The 19,874-nt window shown below is 37.8% G+C and overlaps 1 long non-coding RNA gene across 1 annotated transcript in view; it reads left to right on the forward strand.

The window, feature by feature from the left end:
• The window catches only part of LOC132518969 (uncharacterized), a 140,193-nt gene that overhangs the window by 28,860 nt on the left and 91,459 nt on the right, over positions 1–19,874 (forward strand). Inside the window, exon 3 of the long non-coding RNA XR_009540079.1 lies at positions 6,045–6,089. This is a non-coding gene — a long non-coding RNA (uncharacterized LOC132518969). The remainder of the gene's footprint in view (positions 1–6,044; positions 6,090–19,874) is intronic.

The raw sequence follows: 19,874 nt of genomic DNA on the forward strand, positions 1-19,874 counted from the left end.
GTCACCAATTTGATATACAGTTAGGTTCATTTGTATCATTTTGCTTTTGAGTGTTAGAAATACCTTTAATATTTTTGATATGACTGTTATTACTATGCAAAACTTTTCCATGGTTCCAAAGTCAAATCTATTGAATAAGGTATATTCAGAGAAGTTTAGCTTCTATGCCTGTTCTTTTATCATTTTTTTTCCTGCTTCCCCCCCAAAATAAGCATTTCTTTATGGTTTATACTTCCTTTTTTTGTTTTTAGTTAATTTAAGCAATTACAAAAATATATTTGTATCCCCCTTCTTTACTAAAGAGTTTTTTTTATTTTTGTTTTACTTTGCTTTCTTTCACTTAATATTATAGTTTGGAGATCTTTCTATAACAATACATAGAGATAGTCTTTTTAAAAAAAATTATTTATGTATTTATTTTTGGCAGCATTGGGTCTTCATCGCTGCGCGCGGGCTTTCTCTAGTTGCGGTGAGTGGGGGCTATTCTTTGTTGTGGTGCACGGGCTTCTCATTGCAGAGCATGGGCTCTAGGCATGAGGACTTCAGTAGTTGTGGCCCGTGGGCTCAGTAGTTGTGGTGCACGGGCTTAGTTGCTCCACAGCATGTGGGATCTTCCTGGACCAGGGATCGAACCCATGTCCTCTGCATTGGCAGGCGGATTCTTAACCACTACGCCACCAGGGAAGTCCCAGTCTTTTCTTTTTTAATTAAAAAATTTTTTTTTGGCTGCGTTGGGTCTTCGTTGCTGTGCATGGGCTTTCTCTAGTTGTGGCGAGAGGAGGCTACTCTTCATTACAGTGCGTGGGCTTCTCATTGCACTGGCTTCTCTTGTTGTGGAGTATGGGCTCTAGGTGGCAGGCTTCAGTAGTTGTGGCACACGAGCTCAGTAGTTGTGGTGCACAGGCTTAGTTGCTCCGCGGCATGTGGGATCTTCCTGGACCAGGGATTGAACCAATGTCCCCTGCATTGGCAGACAGATTCTTAACCACTGCACCATCAGGGAAGTCCAGAGATAGTCTTCCCTCCTTTTTGCCACTGCATAGTACTCTGTTGTATAGATGTTTGCTTTATTTAATCAGTCCATTCATTGGTGGACATTTGAGTTGTTTCCAGTCTTTTGCTATTACAAATAATGGTGCAATGAATAGCCTTGTGCATACATTACTTTTTTTTTTGTATATCTGAGAGTGCATATCTGGGATAAATTCATAGAAATGAGATTGCTGGGTCAAAGGGTAAATGAATATATATTTTTGCTAGATATTGTCATATCTCTCCCTGTAGAGGGTAGTGCCATTTTGTATTCCTGCCAACAGTATATATGAGTACTTGTTTTCCCATAACTTCTCCAAAATGCATTGTCAAACACTTGGATTTTCATTTGGATTTTTGCCAAAAGCAAAGGTGAGAAATGGTATCTCACTGTAGTTTTAATTTGCATTTATTTTATAATAAGTGTTTTTGACCATCCTTTCATATGTTTAAAAGCAATTTGCAATTTGCATTTTATTTCCTGTAAAATGTGTGCTCATGTCTCTAGTCCTTTTTTCTGTTAACATGATCATTGGTCTATATCTTCTCAAAAAGTAATTTTAGAAGCTCTTTATATACTAGAAATTTTAACCCTGTGTAATATAATTTGTGGAATTTTTACCATTTATCTATGATATAAGTTGCAGATTTTTTTTTTTCAATACATCCTCTGACCTTTGTAGTACATTTTTTGGCCATAACAAAACAAAACAAAACAAAGCAACCCCCCTGCCCCTCAAACAAACAAACAAATTTATTTAAAATTTGTATGTAATCAAATTTATCAATCTTTTCTTTTAATACTTTTAGATTTGGGGTCATAGTTAAGAAAAATTTCCCTCACTCCTAGGTTATAGAGGAATTTATCCATAGTTTCATCTAGTACTTGTATGGTTTCACTTTTTACACTTAAACCTCTGATCTGTTTGGATTTTGCCTTTGTGTGAGAAGTGGATCCATGTTATTTCTTCCTCATGTGTATCCAGTTATCTCAGTAGGTATCTTTATCCTGAAGACTCGTATTTTTCTTGAGCTCAGAAAAATTTTCTCTTTTTTTTCCTTCTCTGTCCCCCACCGTTCCCCACCCCATTGTCTCTGGGCCAAAAGTTGTTGAAATTCCTGGATCCTTTCTGCATATATCGACTGTCTCTCAATTTTGTTTCACATTTTCTGTTTCTTTGGTTTTCAATTTTACGTAATAGAAAATTTCCTTGCATTTACCTTCCCTATTATTTGTTTGATCTTTAATACTGTCCAGTTTATTCTTCATAGTGTCTTTTCATTAATGTCCAATTCATTTTTCTTTTGTTATTTTTAGAACTTGTTGAATTTTTACATTTCAAAAATCACATTTCTGATTTCCTAGCACTCTATGTTATTATTCTCTAATTACTCTTTTTTTCACAGCAGGCTGTTCTTGTTTAATAGATTCAATGAAAAGAAAAAAATGAAAACTCAAAGAAAGGGATGTACCTGAGAATTTATATATCATTTTAACAAATAATGATAAACTTGTGAAAAAGTTACAAGACAAAAGAAAAGGGGATTAAGCTTCTAGGGGTGATAAATTATGGGAAAGTGACTAGGAAATAGATGGGGGAAACCAGTGGAAGATAAGTGTTATCTTAGTAGGGTTGTTTGTGCAGGTCAGTTCCTCATCTCCGGTGATAGAATGTTCTTCTCTTCCTTGTATAGGGACGGCACCTTTCTCATGGGAAAATTTATAACTTGCTTTTAGGCAGAAAGCGAGAAGTCAGAGTGCCCTTCATTCATGTTTTTTCTCAAGTGCCTTCACTTCAAAATAATCAATTTGCCAAAATGACATATTTTGAGATGGCATATTCTGATCCCCTTCAATGTCAAAACCAAAAAATTGACATCAGTACAATCCATAGAGCTTACTCAGATTTCACCAGATATATAATTGTGTGTGTATAATTACACACACAAAAAGTATATATATATATATATATATATAATTTTTCCTGTAATATTTCTTGAAACTTTGTAGTCTGATACTGGACCTTTTTCTTATTTTCTAGCCCAATGTGTATTAATAAATAGGAATTTTAATGACATTGGAAAGAAACGGAGGTAGATACATGTGCTCAGTCTGCCATTTTGAAACTGATGCTTTATAAAGCCTTCTTAATATCATCAAAAATCAAAATCTGGTTTTTCCTTACATGAAACATCAGGTTGTTTAATGCCAGAATTTCTTAATTAAGAAATATATTTAGAAATCCAAGAGCTTTTTATTATATTTCATTCATACATCTACTTGTTTTCAATTCTACATTTACTTAGGAGCTACAATGTGCCATGAACTGTGCTATTATGATCTGTTGTTGCTGGACTTCTGGCTCAAGTTCTGATCCTTGGCCAGATAGTTTAACCCCCTATTGGCAGTAACAATAGAGAAGGGTCTGACCTTGGGGCTGTTCTTTTTCCTTAACCCTTGTATGACTGATGGGTATTTCAGAAGGTTGGAGAAGGCATATCTGGACTTCAAAGCTCAAGTCATGATTCCTGCATTTTCAGAATCAGAGTGCACAGGATATTTTAAATTTAATCTCACGTGAGAAGACAGTTTATGGGATAAGTGGATGACATTCAGATAAAACTGTCTTGCTGGTACTGGGAAATACAGGGCTGGGATGAAGGAGAGAATTCAAGGAAATACTGCGGGGGTCGGACGGCTCACCAGCTGTTTTCATTGCATCAAATGATAGAACAAATGCACGTGTACCTAAGCTGAAGTCAGAATATCTTGAAAAGAATTTCCTGGAAGAGTGGGGATCATAATGTAGAATATAGTTTAATAGCTTTCTCTAGAATTTGGAAAGGTTTGCATCTATACAGGCCATAGATTCTTATCTGAGGGATGGGTTCAATAACTAATAGCTTCTCAGTGTACTTCCCAGCCCCAGGAGTCGGTAATTTAGTGTACTTAAGTAGGGATCTCCCTGACATTTTTGCATTGAATATCAGAATAAATAGGTAATAGCAAATCTATATAACTTGCTAACATGTCATTTAGGCCTCCTGATGGCTGCAGTAAATTACTCTGCCACCTTTTTAAGTGAATATACAAATGCTAAGCATCAGTGATAAGATCATCCTGTGTTTTATTGTTATTCCTTCCTACTGGTGCTGAGAAATAAATTGCTGATGAGAGGCAAGGGAGGATTGGCTTAATAACTTGTAATCAGATATGGCACACAGCAAATGTGAACTTCCCATTTCCCTATTTTAGCTATCTTTTATCCCAAGAAGAACAACTGAATCTTGTAATATGGGAAAGGGCAGTAGTAATCCTTGAATGTAAAATGCCTACAGGAATTAGGTGCGAGAATAAAGCAATGGAATAAACTTGTGCTTGGTGACTATCTTATGATTCTTTCTTAAAAAAAGTTCCAAGAGAACTTAATAATGATGTTAACACAGTGCTTACTGTTCTAAACACTTTACTACTCATAGTTTAATGCTTACAACAACTCCATGACGTAGATACTGTTATTTTCTCGGTTTTGTGGATGAGGGCACTAAAACAGGGGTTAAGTGATTAGCCCATGGCTACACAGAGAGTACTGGAGAGTATGCTAAACTTCTCCTAATGAAATACTGATTTCCTGACTGTATTTGAGTTTGTTCAGTACTGTGTTTCTAGGGAAGACTTAATCCGTTTTTGAGAAAACATGGCGTTCAGTCCAATTTCAAATTAGGAAGAATCTTGGGCTCAATCCTTCAGTATCTAAAAGTCCCTCAGAGCCTGTACTTGGATAATTAGTTGTGAACAATCTCAGTTATATCTAAGTGGACAAATTTAATTACTACAGAAGACCAATTGATTTTTTTTTTTCTTTCTTCCTTTTTTGTGGTACGGGGTCCTCTCACTGTCGTGGCCCCTCCCGTTGCGGAGCACAGGCTCCGGGCGTGCAGGCTCAGCGGCCACGGCTCACGGGCCCAGCCGCTCCGCGGCATGTGGGATCTCCCAAGACCGGGGCACGAACCCGTGTTCCCTGCATCGGCAGGTGGACTCTCAACCACTGTGCCACCAGGGAAGCCCCAACTGATTTTTTAAATTATCATTGATTGCTCAGTGGTTATCTCAGTATAAAGATTGGTACATTCTGAATCTTTTTAATTGGTTTATTAAATAATCCCAAGATTGACACCAAAGTAAGAGAGGTGAATTTTCCTCCTGCTCCTTTTTCTTCTGAAGGAAAGGTAAACACCACGGAATTCTAAGACATTCAAAAACAAAAACAACAACAGTTAACATTAAATTATGTGTAGGTTTTTGTTTTTTGTTTCTCATTTTTTGTTTTAGTGGATTTATTGGAGTCTGTGATACCCTGGTCTTCCTAATGGTGAAGATAGAACTTGCCACATTAGCTGGGGTACCAGACTGCTGATGCTTTTTAATCCTTAAGTCAAAATCATAATGAAGCCAGTTAAGATCATAAGGATTATTGGAAATTGATACGGATTTAGAGAGAAAACGACTGTCTTCTACTCTTTATCTTACCCTCACTCCTTTCCTCAATAGCTGGCTGCATGATTTAACTTTTCTGTGTCTCAGTTTTCTCATCTTTAGAATGAGGATAATCATATTTGTCTTTCCAATCACACAAGCCAAGTCTGTGACAGTGCATTAAAAAATGTTAAATGTATATAAGTTCAAGGATCATTAATATTTGGAGAAAACCGTGGTATTTGCAATATTTTGCTACAAAAATATTGTCTGATGCTGATTGTATCAGTTATCTATTGCTGCATAAGAAACTACCTCAAAACTTATTGGCTTAAAACAACCATTTATTGTTTCTCATAAGCTTACAAATCATCTGGGTGGGTTCTGCTGGTCTGTGCCAGGTTCAGCTCTTCTTGGGCTTGCTTGTGCATCTGCGATCAGCTGGTGGGTCATCTGGAGGCTGGCTGGCTGGTCTAGGAGGGCCCCAGCTGGGACAATTTGGCTCTCTTTCACATAGTCTCTCATTATTCAGCAGGCCAGGCCAGAGTTGTGGAGAAGAGGGAGAAGAGCAAGACAGGGGGTGAGTGTGCATAACACCTCTTAAGAGCCCAGCTAAATATGGCACCTCATCACATTCTAGAGGCCAAAACAAGTTGCAAGACAGCTTAATTCAAGGGGTAGGAGTGTGGGACAAATAAATGTCACATTGTGATGGGAGGAGCTGTATAAACACATTGTAATAAATGGTGAAAATTGGAGCCATTTTTGCAGTCATCTATCACACTGAGTCAATTATATGCAATTTAAACCCTTGATTTTTTTTTAATCTATTTCACTGTGGCAGTGATTTCTGACATTTTCAATTTTTACATCGCTATTATATCTCTCTTTTTGTTTTTATAAATTTATTTATTTATTTTTGGCTGTGTTGGGTCTTCGTTTCTGTGCGAGGGCTTTCTCAGGTTGTGGCGAGCAGGGGCCACTCTTCATCGCGGTATGCGGGCCTCTCACTGTCGCGGCCTCTCTTGTTGCGGAGCACAGGCTCCAGTTGCGCAGGCTCAGTAGTTGTGGCTTGTGGGCCCAGTTGCTCCGCGGCATGTGGGATATTCCCAGACCAGGGCTCGAACCCGTGTCCCCTGCATTGGCAGGCAGATTCTCAACCACTGCATCTCTTAACATAAATGTACGTATTCATATCCCTGACTTGCTGTCCGTATATAAACCTAAAATAAAACATTTGAAAATATTTGCAGTTATTGTGAGCAATTGTTACCTAGAAAATCTGTTAGATATATTTTTATTTACTAACTCTTATTTGTTATTTAGATTTATGTAAGGAGATAAAACAAACAGAAGATCTGGTTAAAATAATTGTTGGAATTATGTTTTGCACTACTGGATTCTCTGTTGCACTGAAATTATTAGTACACTTCATTATTGGTCCTAGAAACAGATTAAATGAAGATTTTTGACAATATAAATTGAAAATCTAGGTCTCTAGCCCTGCCTTTAAGAAAGAAGAGAGGGGTTTTGGCTTTGTTTTGTTTGATTTAGAATGAGCCCAACTAGTTGTCTATATTGATTAAATTCCCTGAATGTGTGTTTAACTCATGATTTCACTTGGATTTATGCATTTAGTTGCATGATGCCAAACATCTGGATTTTTTCCTCAACAATGCCAAATATACATCTGTGTGGAGGAATGTTCTGATTTTGGCATTTAGTTGCCATTGTTATATATATGCTCTTGAACCAGGTGCACTACACCACTGGGGCAACTCCGGAAGTTTGGGTCAAAGGAATGTATTTCTGATTAAGTTTAATTCTACGAACAGTAAATATAACTTATCTAAATTACACATAGGCACTTGGCAATATCCTGTATATTCTAACATTTCCTCTCTCTGTGTTGGCATCATGTTCAGGAACATTTAAAATATATTGCCATAATATTTTCTAAATGTATTGCAATTTAATGTAATATTTGGCAAACACAAGCAAAATACAGTAGCTAATAGTGCAAGCTCATTTTATTTGCATACCATCGTTAACCGCTTTCATGTAGTACTTACCAAATGTGTCAGATTATTACGATCTATTTAATGACTTTATGGAGGAGATGCATTGTTCTTAAATTCAATTATACCCTTTGCCCCTCTGGAATTAAGGTCATGTCAGCATTTCTATTATATAAGTTGCCTGGGTTTAGCAGTTTTTAACTGAGCTATAAAAATTGGCTTCCAAATCCAATCTTAGTAATAAAAGGTCACTGCCTGGGGGAATTTTTTCTCCCAAATTTAGCATGTATAATTTTATGGTGCATCTCCTGCTTTCTAAAATAATCTTTTAGGAAAAATTCCATTATGATCCTCACATGGCAGAAGGAAAACTGTTTAATTTTCTCACTGTTTTTTAAGACTAGCATTTTTTTCCCTTGCTGAGTATCAGTCATCCCTCAGACAATCTGACTTTTAATACACTCTCTGTACTTATTGGTTATGCAACCTCAAGCTGTCACTCAGCTACTTTGTGCCTCAATGTAAATTTACTCATGTTTAAAATGGACCCACCTCATAGAGTTGTAGTGAGGATTAAATGAGATAATATACTTATGTGTCTGGGACAATATATATTGATTGCTCAAAAAGAGTTAGCTTTTGTTATTATTAGATAAGGGATTTAATATAAGTCAATACAACATTAGAGAAACATTTGAAAAGAAAAGGCTACTGAGGTGAGATTTGGCATTTACTGAGAGGTATGGAAGAGGCTATGGCTATGAGCTACTCATCACCCTGATGTCAATAGTCTTTTTTTAGAAATTATTATTTTTATTGTTCATTCCCAGATTTGCTTAGAAAGAGAACAAGATTGTATTAGGTGGGTTATTGGCCGTGTAGTGTTAAAACATAACTGTATGTGTTGCTAATGAAATACTCTAGGCAACTCCATGCAACTGCATATAAATTATAAGAAAACAGACATATTTTCCTGGGTGCAGGAAAAAAGCCACTCCTTTACTGACTTAAAAAAAATAATTAACTGATAGATTTGATTTTGCATTGACCAAGTGCTTGATTTGTTCCTAAATAACCTGCAGAGAAATTCTCCTCCAAAAATTGGAAAGAGGCTGACCCACTGACAGAAAACTCTGTTTTCCTCTGTCTGTACTCATGGAAGAATCACTGGTTTCTTGACCTCCTGTTTCTGCAGGGGACAGGTCACTGTGTGAGAGACCCCACGCAGAGGTATTACAGTGGGGTGATTACATGTGCCTTTGCACAGACACCTCAGCGCTAATGTGCCACATAGCAAAATATTTCAATGATGTCTAAACACTGAAAATTATAATTCTCAATTCAAGTAATTGACTAAGTTTTCACCTCTGTCAAAATTCTTTGAACTGTTCAATTTGATTCAGGATGAATTTGATGTTTTTCTCCTTGATGTAATACAGGTAACATTCGCAGAACTACCATCTGTTGTTTCCACTCTGCCATTATACAACAGAATCCTAGAGCTGGAAAGTCCTACAGAACTCATTCTTACAAGCGAATATTGAGTGTTCAAACCACTCTATTCACATGAATTTCTTTTTCTTAGAAAAAGCCCATGGCCTCTGATGGGTAAAAATCTGAAGCAGGGAAAATGCTATTGTTTAAAGCCCTTGCCTGGCAGACATATCAAAGTTAAAGGAATCTAATGGTATAAAGAAGATTTAAAATAGAACTTTGTAGGGCTTCCCTGGTGGCGCAGTGGTTAAGAATCTGCCTGCCAATGCAGGGGACACGACTTCGAGCCCTGGTCTGGGAAGATCCCACATGGCACGGAGCAACTAAGCCCGTGAGCCACAACTACTGAGCCTGTGCGTCTGGAGCCTGTGCTCCACAACGGGAGAGGCCATGACAGTGAGAGGCCCGCACACCGTGATGAAGAGTGGCCTCCACTCACCGCAACTGGAGAAAGCCCTCACACAGAAACGAAGACCCAACACAGCCAAAAATAAATAAATAAATTTATAAAAAATAAAATAAAATAAAAAAATAATAAAACTTTGTAAAATGAAGTAAGGTTGTACAGAGGAACTGTCTAAGTACTGGTCTATTATCCAGTTGTTTCAAATATGCAAAAAAACCCAGCTATAGGTTAAAATAACCTGAAATATTTATTAGCAAAAACAAGGTAAATGCCATTCAGGATTCTAGACAATAGACCATTTATGACCTGACTAACCATCAAAAAGAAGTTAGAGATACATCAAATTCCTTTTCAAAATTCAGTTAATGGTTGAAAGAGAATACTCAGCATAGTTGAGCAGGAATCGCAAAGCTGGTATGATTTCTGAATAAATCTGGTATATATCAGTTGACCAGAAACCATCCATATCAACTACACAATGGAGATTACATTGTCCAGTGATCCACGTTACATCAATACCAGTAAGAGATTAGGACAAGTGATGATACAGTATCTTAGAAAGTCATTACTACTGTTCTAGAAATTCTGTTTAATCAAATTAGCTGGAGAAGTGACCAGCATAAATAATCGGCAGCAATTTTTGTTTTCTTAAAATTCTACTGTAAGTGAAGTTCAACTGGAAAGGAAAATGCAGTAGTTAAAATAGAATTGTGTACAAGGAAAATGGAGATAAATGCCTTAGATCAAACAGATGTGAAGACTGCCCAACCCCCATAGATAGTGTTCATGTGAATGGCATCCCCTGGAGCTGGGCATCCTGACACTACCAGTGCAGTGGTAAATGAATTAAGAAGTTAATGGTTAAGCTTAATATTTATTGAGCAACAATAAATTGTTATCAATCCACTCAATGGCAGGCACAGTGGAAAACGATAGACAGTTTAGTAATCTAAAGAGAATGCAGACTGTACAAAATAGTGCTGAACTGGCTATGAAACCTAAAGACGTTTTTAGTGTTACAGTCAGAGTGTCACGTAGCATGTGGCTCTAGACTATTAACTGAAGAAAAACATCTAATCATTAGGCAAGGGACAAAGTAATATATATGTATAAACCTTCCCATCCCTTTCCTTATGAAAACCTTTTCATCCTTTTAGTTCCAACTCAGATGATTCTTCTTCTGTGAAGCTTTTTCTTACAGAGGCAAAAATAATACTTTTATGACCCCCAGAGTATGTGCACATAGTTCTAGTATTCCACTTATTCCATTTCATTCTAATAATTTGTGTATGTGTTAGTTTCTCTATTAATATGGTGCGAGTTCATGGGACTGTGTCTTTATTTTTGCAGCACTGGGCACATAGCAGGTCCATAATAATGGGTATTGAATGCATGTGGTTAGTATATGAGAACAAGAAATGTTCATGATACCTATGATGCTTGTAATTCCAAAGATAAATGGGCTGACAGACAAAATAAATCTCACAGAACAGATTTCTGTTTACCAAAAACATCTGCTTGTCAGATTAAATTATCTGGAAATCATCTAAACACAAAACTCTAAGAGATATTGAAAAGTCGGAGAAATCATCTATTACAAATCAAGATGATATTGAACAGAAATAAGAGCCAATAACAATTTTTAATCTTTGATCAGATCCTGCATCCAAAAATAGACAAAGAGGGCTTCCCTGGTGGCGCAGTGGTTGAGTCCGCCTGCCGATGCAGGGGATGGGTCTGGGAAGATCCCACATGCCGCGGAGCGGCTGGGCCCATGAGCCATGGCCGCTGAGCCTGCTTGTCGGGAGCCTGTGCTCCGCAACGGGAGAGGCCACAACAGTGAGAGGCCCGTGTAACGCAAAAAAAAAAAAAAAAAAAAAAAAGACAAAGAAAACTTGAGGAACAAGGGGAAAATCTACATTAAAAAATCTACATTTATGCAAATATTTAATTTGGAAATATGTAACTTTTCTGTTTGTATTTTAACAGGATAAGAGGTAGTAAAAAGGGCTAAATTGTTGTCAATTTCTCAATTTTCCTGTCTACAACTTTGCCTGGCCACACTGATAACTGGTCACGTTGCATGTTTCCCCCTTTAGAATGATACATTTATTATAGAGGGAAAATTTTAAAAATTAAATCAATATTTGAAAGTGCAAAAAACACAAAATAAGGAATCAAACAGTGGAGTATTATTTGTTATTGATATTAATAAAATTAATATTTCATTAAACTTTCTAAAGCTCTTACAAAAATAAGTTGTTTTCCTAAGCTAAAGTTCTTCTTTAAGTGCAATTTAAATATTTGCTCTTTTCAGTTTATATATGAAACATTTGACTTGTCAAGTGAAAAACACTTAGTGGTTTTGCCCGCTCAAGAGCTTCACTGCCGTCTTGGTAGTATGTTTCATAGGAGAGAGATTGGGCAAGGAATTGGGGCCCTGGAATGACGTATTTCTTCCACTCTTTGCCAGCCATACCATCTTGGGCAGTTATTTTACATTAGTCTCAGAGTTCTCATATACAAAATGAGGATAATCAAGTATTTCACAAGGCTGTTGTGGCAATGAAATTACATGTACAAAAGCACTTGTAAACTGTAAAGCACCATATAAATGTTTGTTATGATTATGGCTTCTTCTACCATAACATCATGGAATACAGGGAACTTATTTCTTTTTCCCAGATGTGCTCCTCTGCAAAACAAGTAGTAGAGATTTTTTTCCCATTTGCTTCCTCATTTTTTCCCCATTTTTTTTTGTGGTATAATACATTTAACGTAAACTTTACTCTTTTAACCATTTCGAAGTATACAGTTCAGTTGTATTAAGTACATTCATATTATTGCACAACCATCACCACCATCCATCTCCAGAACTCTTTTCATCTTGCAAAACTGAAACTCTGTACCCATTAAACTACAACTCCCCATTCCCCCTTCCTGCTTCATCATTTTTTGAGATAATTTAGAATTCTAATACTGCTCCCCCTCTTATCCCTAATACAAAATTCACTGCCAACCAGAAGTGCAATGGTGGTAATTTCAGTTCTATCTGCTACTTCCATTGTTTTGGTCCTTGTAAGATAAACAGTAAGGAGAAGTCGTAAAAAAATACTGTACTGTAGACTTTGAATGATAGGAGAAATTTGCAATTCAACTACAGGTAAAAGGCTGGATATTTTGAAAACTTTTGGATGTAGTGATTTTTCTGGAAATGTATCCTAAGGAAGTAACTAGGGATGTGTGCAAAGAGTTATCTGATTATGGTTAAGAAATATAAATAGATATTCTGAATTCTCCTCAATTGCACATCAGTTTAAAAATTGATGGTACATACATACAATGAACAGTTTATAACCACCAAATATCTCATATACTGTCAAATATCTCATAATAGAATAATACTTAAAAATATGGGAGTATGATCATGTTAAATATTGTTTAAAATTTTAGAAAATAGTATATATGACATTATATCAATTAAGTAATAAAAATAATACAGATATATACATATATAAAAGAAAAGTCTAGTCGGTATACAGCAAAATGTTAATGGTAATCTCTTGATGGGAGAATTATTAGTGATTTTAATTTCTTTTTTGCAATTTTTTATGTTTTGTAATTTTTTCAGTGACCATATATTACTTTTATAACCAAGAACAAAATGTAATTAAATAAAAACTCAAGCATAGGCCACCTCCAAAGCAAACCCAGCAATGAAGTAATTGGAAGTTGGGAGGACGGTAAAAAAGTAGTGACTGGGGACTGGTATTTGAATGAAAAACCCAAAGAGCTTATTTCAAATCATGTCAACTTTCACATTACTAATATAATTAAAGCAAGTAAATCAGTTGGGCAACATGCCACTCACCCTTCAGACACACATCACAGCTGTCTGCATACTCACTATCTTCACCTTGCTTAATTTTTACAGTTTTTAATATGAATATCAATTCCCTTTTTCATAAACCTAACCTGTAAATGCCACAACCCCACTGAGGGATTTCCCCAGGCTTCATTTTAGGCTCCACAAGAAAGGATGTAAAAGAGACCTTTCTTTTGTAAAGTGATTCTATAATTCTGTCCAATATCCATCATTTTCAAGGCCAAGTAATCATATTTAATAGATCCTAAATTGCATTCTGTCAGGAAAGGATTCCCTTGATGATATTAACCAGAGCAAGGACTGGCAGTCAGAGGCCCGAAAATAAGATATTGTTCTACAAAGGGCTTACAAGCTTTTGCTTGCAGGGGTCAACCCCACTAAGTTAAGGGTGGTACAGGATCTGTGCCTTCACCACAATCCTCAGCCTTCCCTGAGTTTCCCACAAAGCAGCTCCTGATTTCCCGTCTTAAAGTCACTTTTAAAATTAAATTACTTGGCACATTTTTTACCCTTTCCTTTGAGGAAATTGCCATCGTGAATTTATTTTTATAGTACTCCTCTAGCAAGACAGCTAAATGTGTAAACATCTGCCTATGCTATCTATCTGCTTAGAGGAAAACTGGGAGAAAGTTGGAGAAGTGCCATCATGCCTGTGCTGTTTAAAAGAATGTTGCAAAATGTAATCATTTTGTCCAGATCATTTCTGGACAGGAAAGATTATGAAGTCATGATGTCAGAAAATGAGTGTAAGGACAGATTTTCCTTTGAAAAAGGAGGAAATCTTGGACCAGGTTTTCATTAGGGGAAAGTTCCCATCACTCCTTCTTTGAGCACCTCTATAGAAGTAGTTTTTATTTCGTAGATTTTACATCTCAAAGGTGTTAAAGGATAAAGTATCAAAAACAAGCATTTCCCTCAGTTAAAGAAAAGTTAAGTTTTTGATGCTACAGTTATTGAAACAATTCAAGCACAAATCCTTACTTTAAACTGAATCAAAATCCAACTATTGAGCTCTTGCGATTGCCTAACCTCTGCTAGTGCCTTTATAAATGTTAACTCATTTCATTCTTACAAAGGTTCTGTAACCTACAGATATATTTATCCCAGCTTTAGGGATGATGCTTACAGGTCGACCACTTCTAAAATCTTTGATGGCTTGGACTCCAACAGTTTGGGCCACTGTTAATTTTTGATGATTTGTCTCACCACATAGAATTGGTGTTATTGTTCTGGAAAAAAGTAATCCCAACCCAGTTGCTCCAAACTTTAGGCTATATGATCTTGAAATTCTTGCCTAAAAAAACAGTTAAAATATGAAAGGATAGAGTAGGAAGGAGGGGATAATGGTGATTAGTGTTTAACATTCTAGAACAAGAAGTAGGATGATGAATGTTAACACATTAGAAAAAGAAAAAAGAAAATATTAAACCTTTACCAAGGTACTTGTTTCACCATTTTGAGGGGCAAAAATACGTTGCACAAAGGAACGAATTCTGTCTGTTTCCTGGCCAATTTTCTTACTTTTATCCCTCCATTTTTTAAGTTCTCAGATTTCTGTCTTTTATTTGCTCCTCTTTACCAATTCATTTATTTTTACTCACAACTCTCCCTTCTTATTTCTATCTTACCATCACTCTTTCTCCTATGCTTAAAAAAAGAGAAAAAAATAAGACAAAGTAAATTCAGCTTTTGTGCTCTCCCTTTTAGTGCAATAAAACACAGGTGCAAAAACTGAAGGAAGGAATTGGCTGGTTTCACAATCGTTTCTTCTATCTTTCATCATCATTAACTCCTCTTCTTCTTTACTTCTTTCTTTCTAATAAGTCACTTCTTGCTTTTCAATAAATCACTAAGGCTAGGATTTAAAAGCACTTTACCACATTCTGATACACTACAGTAGTTAGTAGTTTCATTTTCACATCAGTCTAACCCAAACTGGTTACTCATTGGCAGAGCTCAGCTGCCACCAACTTTCCTGCTGTGTTCAACAAATGGAAATTCTCAGTAAAACCTGTATTACCATTTATTTCCACTGTGGAAATATTAAGCAAGCTGGAATGTGGTGGTTTCTTTAATTTTTTAAGTTATAACACTATTATTGGGATAATGAAAATTTCACAGTTTTCCTGAGTATGAGGTTGGATTTCAAAGGGACTGATCATTTAAAATCTGACCATCAGGTCTCCAGCAGACGTTGTTCCATTTTGATTCATTTTGCCTGGATGTGTTAATATACTACTTACGTCCTTCTCAGTGACATTATTTAAGAAAAAAAGAGTTGGCTCTTTTTTATCTTTTAATGGGTTTATTTATTTTTAAAATTCTTATTGGAATCTAGTTGCTTTACAATGTGTGTTAGTTTCTACTGTACAGCAAAGTGAATCAGCTGTGCATATAAATATATCCCCTCTTTTTCGGATTTCCTTCCCATTTAGATCACCACAGAGCACTGAGTAGAGTTCCCTGTGCTATACAGTAGGTTCTCATTAGTTATCTATTTTATACATAGTATCAATAATGTATATATGTCAATTCCAGTTTCTCTATTTTCAACTCTATTGAATAAACAATGACAGTTGTCTGTATTGTGTCACATTTTATATTTTTCGGAGAACTTGCATAGCATTATCTATTTAATTCTTATTAAAACACCAGACACTTGTTGGGCGCTGTGATAAGTATTATAGTCCAGCTTCTTCTTTGAGAGGCTGGGGGAGAGACTGTGAGGACACATGTCTTGAATAATATGTTATGAGCTTTAATAAATGTATGTATATGGTACTATGTGGGCACTGGGTAACTAATTATTAATTATATTCTCTGATAGCACTTACCACGTTAGATTTTAATTTGATATATTGTATCAGTCAGCTTCTCCAATTAAACTGTGATAGAGAAGACATCTTATTCATTTCTGCCTTCCCAGCATCAAACGTAGGGCTTTGAACATGAGAGCCAATTACTCTTCAATGAATGCGTATAGATATATAAAATTAGTACAGATATATAGAATATAAATGAGTGTAGATATATAGGCATTCATTTTATATATTATAAATGTATGTATAGATATATAGATATACATTTATTTATATGATATATGTTTACATATTATATATAAAATATATTTAGCATATATATATTTGTTTGTTTGTTTGTTTTGCGGTACGCGGGCCTCTCACTGTTGTGGCCTCTCCCGTTGCGGAGCACAGGCTCCGGATGCGCAGGCTTAGCGGCCATGGCTCACGGGCCCAGCCACTCCACGGCATGTGGGATCCTCCCGGACCGGGGCTCGAACCCGTGTCCCCTGCATCGGCAGGCGGACTCTCAACCACTGCACCACCAGGGAAGCCCTAGCATATATATGTTTGAATTCAGAATTCCAGGAAAGAGAATCCTTCATGTGATATGAGAAAAGAATTGTTTTTTGGTGAGTGGAAGTACTGTCTTTGTGTTCATACAAAGCCAATACATAATAGGTAGCTATGTTAGGTTTCAACTCCTTACGATGATGTAGCTGTGATGGTCAAGGTCAGACTCCTGAGAAAGATCAAATTCCCAAATTTCCTTTCATTTTAAAGAGTGAGATCCTTCAAGTCTCTTGCTCTTGTTCTTCCTTCCCAACATGACTAAAATTCATGTCTCATTTAGGAGCCTATATTATCTCCTATCTTCAGTTAGTAAATACTTCTGACTTGTTAATTATGTGCCACATACCTGTTTTATGCGTATTTTCTTCAACTGCTCGCTGCTTCAACTTCAGTTGCCTAGTGACCACTATCCTACCTATATTTGATTGCCAATTGTGGGGGGGTAAAGGAGAGCCAATTGACATGAGGAGGAAAATATGAACTCAGAATCTTGATTTCGCACCTGTAAGTTGCATAGAAAATACCCGGTCAGATTTCTAGCAGGGCTTCATTCCTTAACTTTGCTCTCTGATATGTCGTATTTGGAGAAATATTGGGCCTTATGTACTTTTACTTAAACAAATGCCGAAAGTAAGATAAGAATACTTTCCTGGGACTTCCCTCGTGGCGCAGTGGTTAAGAACCCACCTGCCAATGCAGGGCACACAGGTTCGAGCCCTAGTCTGGGAAGACCCCACATGCCGCGGAGCAACTAAGCCCGTGCACCGCAACTACTGAGCTTGCACTCTAGAGCCCGCAAGCCACAGTTACTGAGCCCCTGTGCTGCAACTATTGAAGCCTGCGTGCCTAGAGCCTGTGTTCCGCAACAAGAGAAGCCACCGCAGTGAGAAGCCCGCGCACCACAACAAGAGTAGCCCCTGCTCGCCGCAACTAGAGAAAGTCTGCATGCAGCAACGAAGACCCAATGCAGCCAATAAATAAATAAAATTAAAAATTACTTTAAAAAAAACAAGAATACTTTCCTTTTTTGTGAAGACTCTGCTGAAAGAAATCATTTGTCCTGTGGCCTTTAATCTAGGCAGGGTAGAAGAATACATTTCAGCACCAACTTTATTTATGGTACATCAGTTTTGTTGCAGTGTTCACTTTATTTCTGTTCCTCTGGCTCTAGCAGTGGGCTCCTAACCCACACCTATGGGCTTTCCTTGTTTAGGAATGGAGATCTAATGTGGGCTTTAATATGGGGTCAGTGAGGAGCCCCATGCCATCTCTGAGTTGGTCCTCTGTTGGCTCTACTAGGATGAGCTTTAGCTATTTTCCTCTTGTTTTCCACGGCTGGGTGCCGTACAGGGAAATGATATCAGCTGCTGTCTGTGTGCCTTCACTGACCCCACTAACTGCCTCTAGTGAAGATCTTTGCTAACTGCCTGCTCTGTGCCTGCTTGGATAGACACCTGTTCTCTAGTCCTCAGGAGTCTACACTGTGTCTTCCTTGTCCTTTCTCCTTTGGGCTGGTATTTTGTTTTAGCCCCACTTCCTAGACTCACACCTCATTTCTTAAAACAGTCATCCTCTGGCCATGATGACCTCCTGTGTGGATCTCTGACTCTTCCCAGACCCTGAAAGTCTCCATTTTTCCCAGATGGTTTCAGGCTTCTCAGTTTGTCTGACTGTCCCACTCACTCAGTTTTGTTTAAGACAGTAAGAGAAACCCAGATGTGCTGCTCTATTGGAAAAAGAGAGGGTTAACCAGCTTTTTCAGGATCAGCAAAATGATTTATGCAATATCCTTTTAACTTACTTGGAAAACCTCCTCTGGATCATTTCATTCTGGTCATTCAGGCCAGGGACTTAGGAACCTGGGACAAAATCTCAGAATAATTCCATACAGCCCTTGTTTATTACCAAACTCCCCTTTCAGTGTATGAACTCCTTGGCTGATAGATGAAAGTAGGAAAGAGGAGGAAGGTAGTCCTAGCTTACCTCTGTGTTGTCTCTCACTTGCTGTTGGCTTTTGTATTTTGCTGCATTGCCCCATGCAGACTAGCACCATCCTCGATATGCTGAAAGTGTCAGTCAAAGTTCCAACAAGAAACAGAGGCACATTCCGAGGGGCTTATTAGGGGAGTTTAACAAAGAGGCTATTTATAAGGGTGTAGGTGGGTTTAAGGGAAACCAAAAAAGGGTGGTGAGATATCCACAGCTAGGAATCTTCACCAGCGATAGGCTTTTAGGGGCAGAGGAAGGAAAAGCTACCAGAACGTTGAGAGAGATCTGTATCTGTAGCATGGTGGGGGCTGTGGACTTCTGCTGAGGGAAGAAGCCACTGCCCTCCCTCGGTCACGCAAGGAAAGACCTCTGACCTTACTCTGCCTCCTTCTTCTCCCATCCTCACATCTCCAACCCATCTCTTGCAAGCACCTCCTGTTATCTGAATCCAACCAGAAGGCAGAGGGGAAAGGAGCTGGGAGGATGCGAAGAGCCGAAGTCAGCCTCTCAGGGGGCAGAGAAGGTTGGGGAGGGTGGAAGGGGCATCTGGAGGGCTGGGGCTGAAGATGTCTCGCACACTGGGCACACTTAGATCCTCATCTAAGGTTGCCTCTTTAGACCATAAGAGGGTTTCACTGTGGTGAGTGGAATATGTCATTGAACTCTCTTAGAAGCTTATATAGTCATTTTCCCTCTGTGAATAGCTGTTTTTCTAAAGTAGTCAAATAATATAGTAAGTAGAAGATTCCCTATGGCCTTAGGGTCTCCCTGGGTCTTTGGCTTGCACATTTGTCTCATAGCTCTTTAGCCTCCCACATTTTGTGGAAGTTGCTCCCCTGGTAGCTGCATTGACGAAAAAACTGGTCTTTCTTTGATGCCCTTTTTAGTTGTATTCCTTTCAGCAATGGATATCAAACCACAAACCAAACTCCTCTCCTCCACTCTCTTACACTAGAGATCAACCTTCTTTATGAGACATGTCTAGTGATTACAGGAAGCCTTAGAGGGATTTCTCCCTCCTCTTCCCACCCCGTCCCCCCACCCCCGCAACTTATGGAGAATTTGAAAGCAGGGTTTTTTGATCTTGGGAGAGAGAAGCAGATTCTCCAGAAAGGAGCTGAGATGTTGCTGAGTTGAGTGGCAGGAGACCCACCTAGATACAGCCTCTTTTGAGCTTGTGCCGCTTTATGAGTCAGCATTT

This window comes from Lagenorhynchus albirostris, chromosome 1 (genome assembly GCF_949774975.1).
Source record: "Lagenorhynchus albirostris chromosome 1, mLagAlb1.1, whole genome shotgun sequence".
Classification (NCBI taxonomy): domain Eukaryota; kingdom Metazoa; phylum Chordata; class Mammalia; order Artiodactyla; family Delphinidae; genus Lagenorhynchus; species Lagenorhynchus albirostris.